Genomic DNA, 9,178 nt, shown 5'->3' on the forward strand with positions numbered 1-9,178 from the left:
AGACATAGTCTGAGGCAGTGTCTCCATCTTGGAGAGACAATCCCTTGCACTTGTGTTGTTCTACTGGTGCTGCCTGCTTGAGCTTTGGTCAGCAGTGGCAAAAGAAGGACTAATGGAAAGTGAACGTATACTGGAGCAACAGAGTGTATGGATTTATAAGAGCTTGATTAAATGAGAAAAAAGAGTTTAGTTGAGAGTAAAAAATGCAACCTGGCCCTTACGGGGATCAAACCCGCAATCTTGGTGTTATTAGCACCATGCTCTAACCAACTGTGCTATTTGGCCATGAGTTGGGAAGATGTCCTTTTTCCATGAAATGCAGATACACAGAAGAGTTGGTCTCACTATCGCAATTCCTTCATACTTTTCTCCTTCCGCCCCCGTCTGGATTACAATAACAAGAGCTGTGGAGTGCTGCACGCCAGCCTCAGTGCCTCTTCTTTCACTCAATCTCATTGTGTGCTGTGATATCTTTGTAACATCGCTTGTTGCCGGAAAAAAAGGAAAGGATGGATAGTATTTTTATTCTTTTACAACAAAACCCAAAATGCATCGGCTTGCTTGCTCATTAAGTTTACAAGGCCAGCTGCTTTTGAGATATTATAATTATAGTGGTTATTCGGCGTTGGACGTAAGAAAGTTTTTTTTAGGTCTGGCCGTTCCTTCTGCTTCAAATTACTTGAGCTCATGTCAACAAAGTAACAACAAAACATAGCCAACGGCAGTGGCGGCCCGTCCTTTAGGGCGGAGGGGCCACGCCCCCCCACCCCATGAAGAGTGCCTGTCAGGCTGAACAAAGGTCAGCCTGACAGACACTCTTCATGTTCAGGTCAGGCAGCCAGGAGCAGACATGCGCGATTTGCGCAGACTCCTGGCTGCCTGAGCTGAACTTTGCTGGGCTGAGGAGATCACAACCCCTATGGGCGTGACCTCCTCGGCCCAGCAAAGGTGCCTCGAGGCCCTCCCCTGGGTGATGAGGAAAGCGTCACCCATTGACACTCTCACTGGGCGCTTCAGGTTTAAGCCCTGAAGTGCCCAGGGCGAGTGTCAATCAGTGACACTTCGTCACAGAGTGGGGTGGGGTCAGCAGTCTCACTGACCCCATCCCACTCTGTGACGAGGCTGGGACTGCTGCCTTCCCTCATTGGCTGACCTCAGGTCAGCCAATGAGGGAAGGCAGCAGTCCCAACCCTCCTGGGACCTCCGAGGCTGAAGGTAAGTGTGTGTGTATGTATGTATGTATGTATGTATGTATGTATGTGTGTCTGTTATGTTTTACATTGAATGTTTGGTGCGCGCGTGCATGTTTGAGTGTTATGAGTGTTGTTAATGGATGTGAGTCCGTGCGTGCGTGTGTGTGTGTGTGAAAGAATTAATGTGTGTGATCTTGGAAAATGAACGTTTGGTGCGTGCGTGTATGTTTGAATGGAATGAGTGTTAATGGATGAGCGTGCGTGCGTGTCTGTGAAAGAATGAGCCTGTGTGTGTGTGTTTGTGTGTGTTTTTGTGTGTGTGCCCCGCCCGCCCCCCTCCCAAAGCTGCCGGCCGCCACTGGCCAACGGTTCGTTGCTCAAACCTTCCCTACTGCGCCTTCCCATGTCTCTCCTGCAGACCACAGTGCAGTAAATCTGAGTTTGCATTTGCGCAAAGAGACGTACAACACAAGAAGGTGCGCTTTCGTGCGCCGGGCACCACCCGGCCTGTGCATTCCTCACTGTCGTGAGATCAGTTTACTCAGCAGAGCATGACGCTGCAATTGGTTAGTAGGGCCTGCCTGACCAGAATAGTATATTTGGGGTCATGTATTTGATTGCATTTTTAAAACAGTCACAGAACTTAACTGCAATGTTTAAATAGGTCTAGACATATTTAAACAGTGTCAATTTAATAGAAGAATTGTGGACAATTCAGAGGGGAGGCACCAATGTTTTCTTTTCCCATTGGGTGGATGCGGCATTAAAGAGTTTGAAGACCACTGGTCTAAGTGGACACTAATACACCTGGATGCTCCTGAATTCCTCGCAACAGATGCCAGCAAACCTGGCTGGAGAGCTACTGTGTTGGACTGATCCTGTCGATTCAAGTGGTCTTTCCTAGAGAGTCGGAGGTGATGGAGTTGATGGTAATCTTCAGGGCTTTGAAGTTTTCCCATCATCATCTGTCTCAAAAAAATGTGCTAGTAAAGACAGAGAATAAAGTAGCTGTCTTTTACATTAACCAAAAGTGAAGCATGCATTCAAAATCCCTCAATGCAATAGCAGAACAATTGGGTTATTTGGCAGAGATCAACCTGTTGCATACGTCGGCAGTACACAAAAGGGCACCGACAATGTGATGGCAGACAGCTGGAGGTTTCCAAATTTGCTGGAGTTGACGTTATCCAGGTCGTTGTTTTGAGAGATATGCCGAGAGTTTGTGAAACCCTTTCTGGATCTCTTTTCAAACAAGGACAATGCTCATCTTTGTCGATTCTGATCCAGGTTTCCGGAACAAGGAGCCTAGGTAGTGGACGTATTGGTGATAAAGTGGCTGAGAAGTCTCCTTTATACATTCCCCCCCTTTTTATTGATCCAGATGGTTCTCTTCTAGTCTCAGCAGGGAGGAGGGAACGTTATTCTTGTGGGCCCTTATTGGCCAGAGATGTCATGGTTTCCTCTTCTGAACCCCTGGCTCTTCTACCTCCTTGGGTACTGCTCAAGTGTGTCTCTCTCAGAACGTCGTCCCTGACCTTCTTGCTCCAACTCACTCTATCGCTTTGGAGGTTGAGAAGTCTGGACTGCTAGCAAAGGGTCTTTCCTCTTCCTCAGTGGAGTTAATTCAGCACTTCCGCAGGCCTTCTACTTCGAAGTCTTACTCAAAGAACTGGAAGTCTTTTGAGACGTGATGTTCTGCTCATGATCTTTTGGCACCTACCTGTAGTTTGTCTGCTATTTTGCATTTTCTTCTGAATGGGTTTCACTTGAATCTCTTTCCACTCTGAAAGCTCATTGCTTTGCGATAAAGGCTTTTAGGGACTTTTCTGAACCTTCATCGATGTTACAATCTCTGGTGTCTAGACTGTTCTGATCTTTTGTCAATGGTAAGACCAGTTGAAAAATCCCTTTTCTCCAACTCAGAATCTTCCTACTATTTTATAGGCTTTGCAATTTTATCTCTTTGAGGATCTGGATACTGTAGACTTAAAGATTGTTTCCTATAAAGTTATTTTCCTATTTGCTATCACCTTGCTGAGAACAATTGGGGAGCTGGGAGCCTTAAAATGCTGTCCTCTCTTCATTTGATACTTTGGAAGATGGGGTAACTTTAAGGCCTAACCTTACCTTTGCTGCAAAGGTGAAGTCTATTTTTGATAGATTTTAGGAAATAATTCTTCCTTCTTTCATTCCCTCTCCTTTCTCCCTGGAGGAACATTTGCTGAATACACTTGATGTTTAAAGAGCTCTTTTCATTTATGTCACCAGGCCTCTTCAGTTCAGGAAAACCGACTCCTTGTTTGTGACTTTTGGACAGCCTGGAAAAGACAAGAAGGTGACTTTTATGACTCTGAGTAGGTGGATTAAGTTGTTAATTCTTCTTGCTTTGCAAGGCTTTTTAGAATATATTCCAGTTCAGGGATGGTCTACGAGAGGAATGGCCACCTCCTGGGTTGAATTCCAGTAAGTAACAATCTAGGAAATTCCTAGGGTGGCTACTTGGTCCTCAGAGCATACATTTGTCAAGCATTATCGCTTAATAATTTTTCTGTTTTGCATTTGAGTACCAATGTTTTGAACTCTGCATTACCCTTAGTCCATCTTGTCCTTGTCACAAACCTTACATCCTACCCACCTTCCCATCAGTCCTTTGGCAAGGGCTTGGCACCCAGGTTGGGTGCATGGGGCTAGCATTTAAGGATCCTCCTGTTCTTTCTTCCTGTTGGAAGGTGACATCACCTTACTTTGTAATGACTGTCACAAGGACGCAATGGACTAAGGCTAATGAAGATTACCAATAAGTAACCAACGCATCACCACTCTTTCTGAATGTGCGTGGCTCATTCCGCAGGACTAGTTCTTTGTATGATTCCTGGATTTTCAGAAGCCCTTTGATGGCAGCACCCCCACACTGAAAATTGTTTCAGGACCACTGTACAAGGGTCAGTTGTCATGCTCATCTGCGGCGTAAATTTGCATTGAAGTAGTCTAACTCCCCAGGCCTTGTCTTTTGCTCAATTTGCCTTTGTGAGTTTTCTCTCAATCACTGTCGACTTCCTTTGATCTTTCTTTCTTCTTTCACTTCACCTTCGCCTTCAGTGTATCTTTCGGCCCTCTTAAGAGACACACCCCTTTGTAGCCACTTCTATACTTCTGTCACCTAATTATTTTCCTATCCTTTCCCCTGTAACGTTGCTGATCCTAGCTATAGCATCACTATCCAGAATCTGTTCACCTGAGTTATGTTCCTCTTATCCCCACACATCTAATAATCAGCTCTTGGTCTCCCTCCACCTCTCACGAGACATAGTCTGAGGCAGTGTCTCCATCTTGGAGATACAATCCCTTGCACTTGTGTTGTTCTACTGGCGCTGCCGGCTTGAGCTTTGGTCAGCAGTGGCAAAAGAAGGACTAATGGAAAGTGAACGTATACTGGAGCAACAGAGTGTATGGATTTATAAGAGCTTGATTAAATGAGAAAAAAAGAGTTTAGTTGAGAGAAAAAATGCAACCTGGCCCCTACGGGGATCAAACCCGCAATCTTGGTGTTAGTAGCACCACGCTCTAACCAACTGTGCTATGTGGCCATGAATTTGGAAGATGTCCTTTTTCCATGAAATGCAGATACATAGAAGAGTTGGTCTCACTATCGCAATTCCTTCATACTTTTCTCCTTCCGCCCCCCGTCTGGATTACAATAACAAGAGCTGTGGAGTGCTGCACGCCAGCCTCAGTGCCTCTTCTTTCCCTCAATCTCACTGTGTGCTGTGATATCTTTGTAACATCGCTTGTTGCCGGAAAAAAAGGAAAGGATGGATAGTATTTTTATTCTTTTACAACAAAACCCAAATTGCATTGGCTTGCTTGGTCATTAAGTTTACAAGGCCAGCTGCTTTTGAGATATTATAATTATAGTGGTTATTCGGCGTTGGAGGTAAGAGAGTTTTTTTTAGGTCTGGCCGTTCCTTCTGCTTCAAATTAATTGAGCTCATGTCAACAAAGTAACAACAAAACATAGCCAACGGTTCGTTGTTCAAACCTTCCCTACTGCGCCTTCCCATGTCTCTCCTGCCGACCACAGTGCAGTAAATCTGAGTTTGCATTTGCGCAAAGAGACGTACAACACAAGAAGGTGCGCTTTCGTGCGCCGGGCACCACCCGGCCTGTGCATTCCTCACTGTCGTGAAATCAGTTTACTCAGCAGAGCATGACGCTGCAATTGGTTAGTAGGGCCTGCCTGACCAGAATAGTACATTTGGGGTCATGTATTTGATTGCATTTTTAAAACAGTAACATAACTTAACTGCAATGTTTAAATAGGTCTAGACATATTTAAACAGTGTCAATTTAATAGAAGAATTGTGGACAATTCAGAGGGGGGGCACCAATGTTTTTTTTTCCCATTGGGTGGATGCGGCATTAAAGAGTTTGAAGACCACTGGTCTAAGTGGACACTAATACACCTGGATGCTCCTGAATTCCTCGCAACAGATGCCAGCAAACCTGGCTGGAGAGCTACTGTGTTGGACTGATCCTGTCGATTCAAGTGGTCTTTCCTAGAGAGTCGGAGGTCATGGAAATAGATGGAGTTGATGGTAATCTTCAGGGCTTTGAAGTTTTCCCATCATCATCTGTCTCAAAAAAATGTGCTAGTAAAGACAGAGAATAAGGTAGCTGTCTTTTACATTAACCAACAGTGAAGCATGCATTCAAAATCCCTCAATGCAATAGCAGAACAATTGGGTTATTGGGCAGAGATCAACCTGTTGCACACGTCGGCAGTACACATCAAGGGCACCGACAATGTGATGGCAGACAGCTGGAGGTTTCCAAATTTGCTGGAGTTGACGTTATCCAGGTCGTTGTTTTGAGAGATATGCCGAGAGTTTGTGAAACGTTTTCTGGATCTCCTTTCAAACAAGGACAATGCTCATCTTTGTCGATTCTGATCCAGGTTTCTGGAACAAGGAGCCTAGGTAGTGGACGTATTGGTGATAAAGTGGCTGAGAAGTCTCCTTTATACATTCCCCCACTTTTTATTGATTGAGATGGTTCTCTTCAAGTCTCAGCAGGGGGGAGGGAACTTTATTCTTGTGGGCCCTTATTGGCCAGAGATATCATGGTTTCCTCTTCTGAACCCCTGGCTCTTCTACCTCCTTGAGTACTGCTCAAGTGTGTCTCTCTCAGAACGTCGTCCCTGACCTTCTTGCTCCAACTCACTCTATCGCTTTGGAGGTTGAGAAGTCTGGACTGCTAGCAAAGGGTCTTTCCTCTTCCTTAGTGGAGTTAATTCAGCACTCCAGCAGGCCTTCTACTTCGAAGTCTTACTCAAAGAACTGGAAGTCTTTTGAGACGTGATATTCTGCTCATGATCTTTTGGCACCTACCTGTAGTTTGTCTGCTATTTTGCATTTTCTTCTGAATGGGTTTCACTTGAATCTCTTTCCACTCTGAAAGCTCACTGCTTTGCGATAAAGGTTTTTAGGGACTTTTCTGTACCTTCGTCGATGTTACAATCTTTGGTGTCTAGACTGTTCTGATCTTTTGTCAATTGTAAGACCAGTTGAAAATTCCCTTTTCTCCAACTCAGAATCTTCCTACTCTTTTATAGGCTTTGCAATTTTATCTCTTTGAGGATCTGGATACTGTAGACTTAAAGATTGTTTCCTATAAAGTTATTTTCCTATTTCCTATCACCTTGCTGGGAACAATTGGGGAGCTGGGAGCCTTAAAATGCTGTCCTCTCTTCATTTGATACTTTGGAAGATGGGGTAACTTTAAAGCCTAGCCTTACCTTTGATGCAAAGGTTAAGTCTATTTTTGATAGATCTTAGGAAATAATTCTTCCTTCTTTCATTCCCTCTCCTTCCTCTCCGGAGGAAAATTTGCTGAATACACTTGATGTTTAAAGAGCTCTTTTCATTTATGTCACCAGGCCTCTGCAGTTCAGGAAAACCGACTCCTTGTTTGTGACTTTTGGACAGCCTGGAAAAGAGAAGAAGGTGACTTTTATGACTCTGAGTAGGTGGATTAAGTATTCAATTTTTCTGGCTTTGCAAGGCTTTTTAGAATATCTTCCAGTTCAGGGATGGTCTACGAGAGGAATGGCCACCTCCTGGGTTGAATTCCAGTGAGTAACAATCTGGAAATTCCTAGGGTGGCTACTTGGTCCTCAGAGCATACATTTGTCAAGCATTATCGCTTACTAATTTTTCTGTGTTGCATTTGAGTACCAATGTTTTGAACTCTGCATTACCCTTAGTCCATCTTGTCCTTGTCACGAACATTACATCCTGCCCACCTTCCCATCAGTCCTTTGGCAAGGGCTTGGCACCCAGGTTGGGTGCATGGGGTTAGCATTTAATGATCCTCCTGTTCTTTCTTCCTGTTGGAAGGTGACATCACCTTACTTTGTAATGACTGTCACAAGGACGCAATGGACTAAGGCTAATGAAGATTACCAATAAGTAACCAACGCATCACCACTCTTTCTGAATGTGCGTGGCTCATTCCGCAGGACTTGTTCTTTGTATGATTCCTGGATTTTCAGAAGCCCTTTGATGGCAGCACCCCCACACTGAAAATTGTTTCAGCACCACTGGACAAGGGTCAGTTGCCATGCTCATCTGCGGCGTAAATTTGCATTGAAGTAGTCTAACTCCCCAGGCCTTGTCTTTTGCTCAATTTGCCTTTGTGAGTTGTCTCTCAATCACTGTCGACTTCCTTTGATCTTTCTTTCTTCTTTCAGTTCACCTTCGCCTTCAGTGTATCTTTCGGCCCTCTTAAGAGACACACCCCCTTGTAGCCACTTCTATACTTCTGTCACCTAATTATTTTCCTATCCTTTCCCCTGTAACGTTGCTGATCCTAGCTATAGCATCACTATCCAGAATCTGTTCACCTGAGTTATTTTCCTCTTATCCCCACGCATCTAATAATCAGCTCTTGGTCTCCCTCCACCTCTCACGAGACATAGTCTGAGGCAGTGTCTCCATCTTGGAGAGACAATCCCTTGCACTTGTGTTGTTCTACGGGCGCTGCTGGCTTGAGCTTTGGTCAGCAGTGGCAAAAGAAGGACTAATGGAAAGTGAACGTATACTGGAGCAACAGAGTGTATGGATTTATAAGAGCTTGATTAAATGAAAAAAAAAGAGTTTAGTTGAGAGAAAAAAATGAATACTGGCCCATATGGGGATCGAACCCACGACCTTGGCATTATCAGCACCATGCTCTAACCAACTGAGCTAACCGGCCATGAGTACTACAGATATCCTTTTTCCATGAAATGCAGACACAAAGAAGAGGTGGTCTCACTATCGCAATTCCTTCATACTTTTCTCCTTCCGCCCCCTGTCTGGATTACAATAACAAGAGCTGTGGAGTGCTGCACGCCAGCCTCAGTGCCTCTTCTTTCACTCAATCTCACTGTGTGCTGTGATATCTTTGTAACATCGCTTGTTGCCGGAAAAAAAGGAAAGGATGGATAGTATTTTTATTCTTTTACAACAAAACCCAAAATGCATCGGCTTGCTTGCTCATTAAGTTTACAAGGCCAGCTGCTTTTGAGATATTATAATTATAGTGGTTATTCGGCGTTGGAGGTAAGAGAGTTTTTTTTAGGTCTGGCCGTTCCTTCTGCTTCAAATTAATTGAGCTCATGTCAACAAAGTAACAACAAAACATAGCCAACGGTTCGTTGCTCAAGCCTTCCCTACTGCGCCTTCCCATGTCTCTCCTGCCGACCACACTGCAGGAAATCTGAGTTTGCGTTTGCGCGGAGACGTACAACACAAGAAGGCGCGCTTTCGTGCGCCGGGCACCACCCGGCCTGTGCATTCCTCACTGTCGTGAGATCAGTTTACTCAGCAGAGCATGACGCTGCAATTGGTTAGTATGGCCTGCCTGACCAGAATAGTATATTTGGGGTCATGTATTTGATTGCATTTTTAAAACAGTAACAGAACTTAACTGCAATGTTTAAATAG

General features: G+C 44.5%; 1 non-coding gene across 1 annotated transcript; it reads right to left on the reverse strand.

Moving 5' to 3' along the window:
* Positions 1-8,373: 8,373 nt before the first annotated feature.
* TRNAI-GAU (transfer RNA isoleucine (anticodon GAU)) lies at positions 8,374-8,447 on the reverse strand. Its single transcript has one exon. It is a non-coding gene; the product is annotated as a tRNA-Ile (tRNA).
* Between the last annotated feature and the right edge of the window lie 731 nt (positions 8,448-9,178).

Source organism: Pleurodeles waltl, chromosome 12 (genome assembly GCF_031143425.1).
Source record: "Pleurodeles waltl isolate 20211129_DDA chromosome 12, aPleWal1.hap1.20221129, whole genome shotgun sequence".
Taxonomy (NCBI): Eukaryota; Metazoa; Chordata; class Amphibia; order Caudata; family Salamandridae; genus Pleurodeles; species Pleurodeles waltl.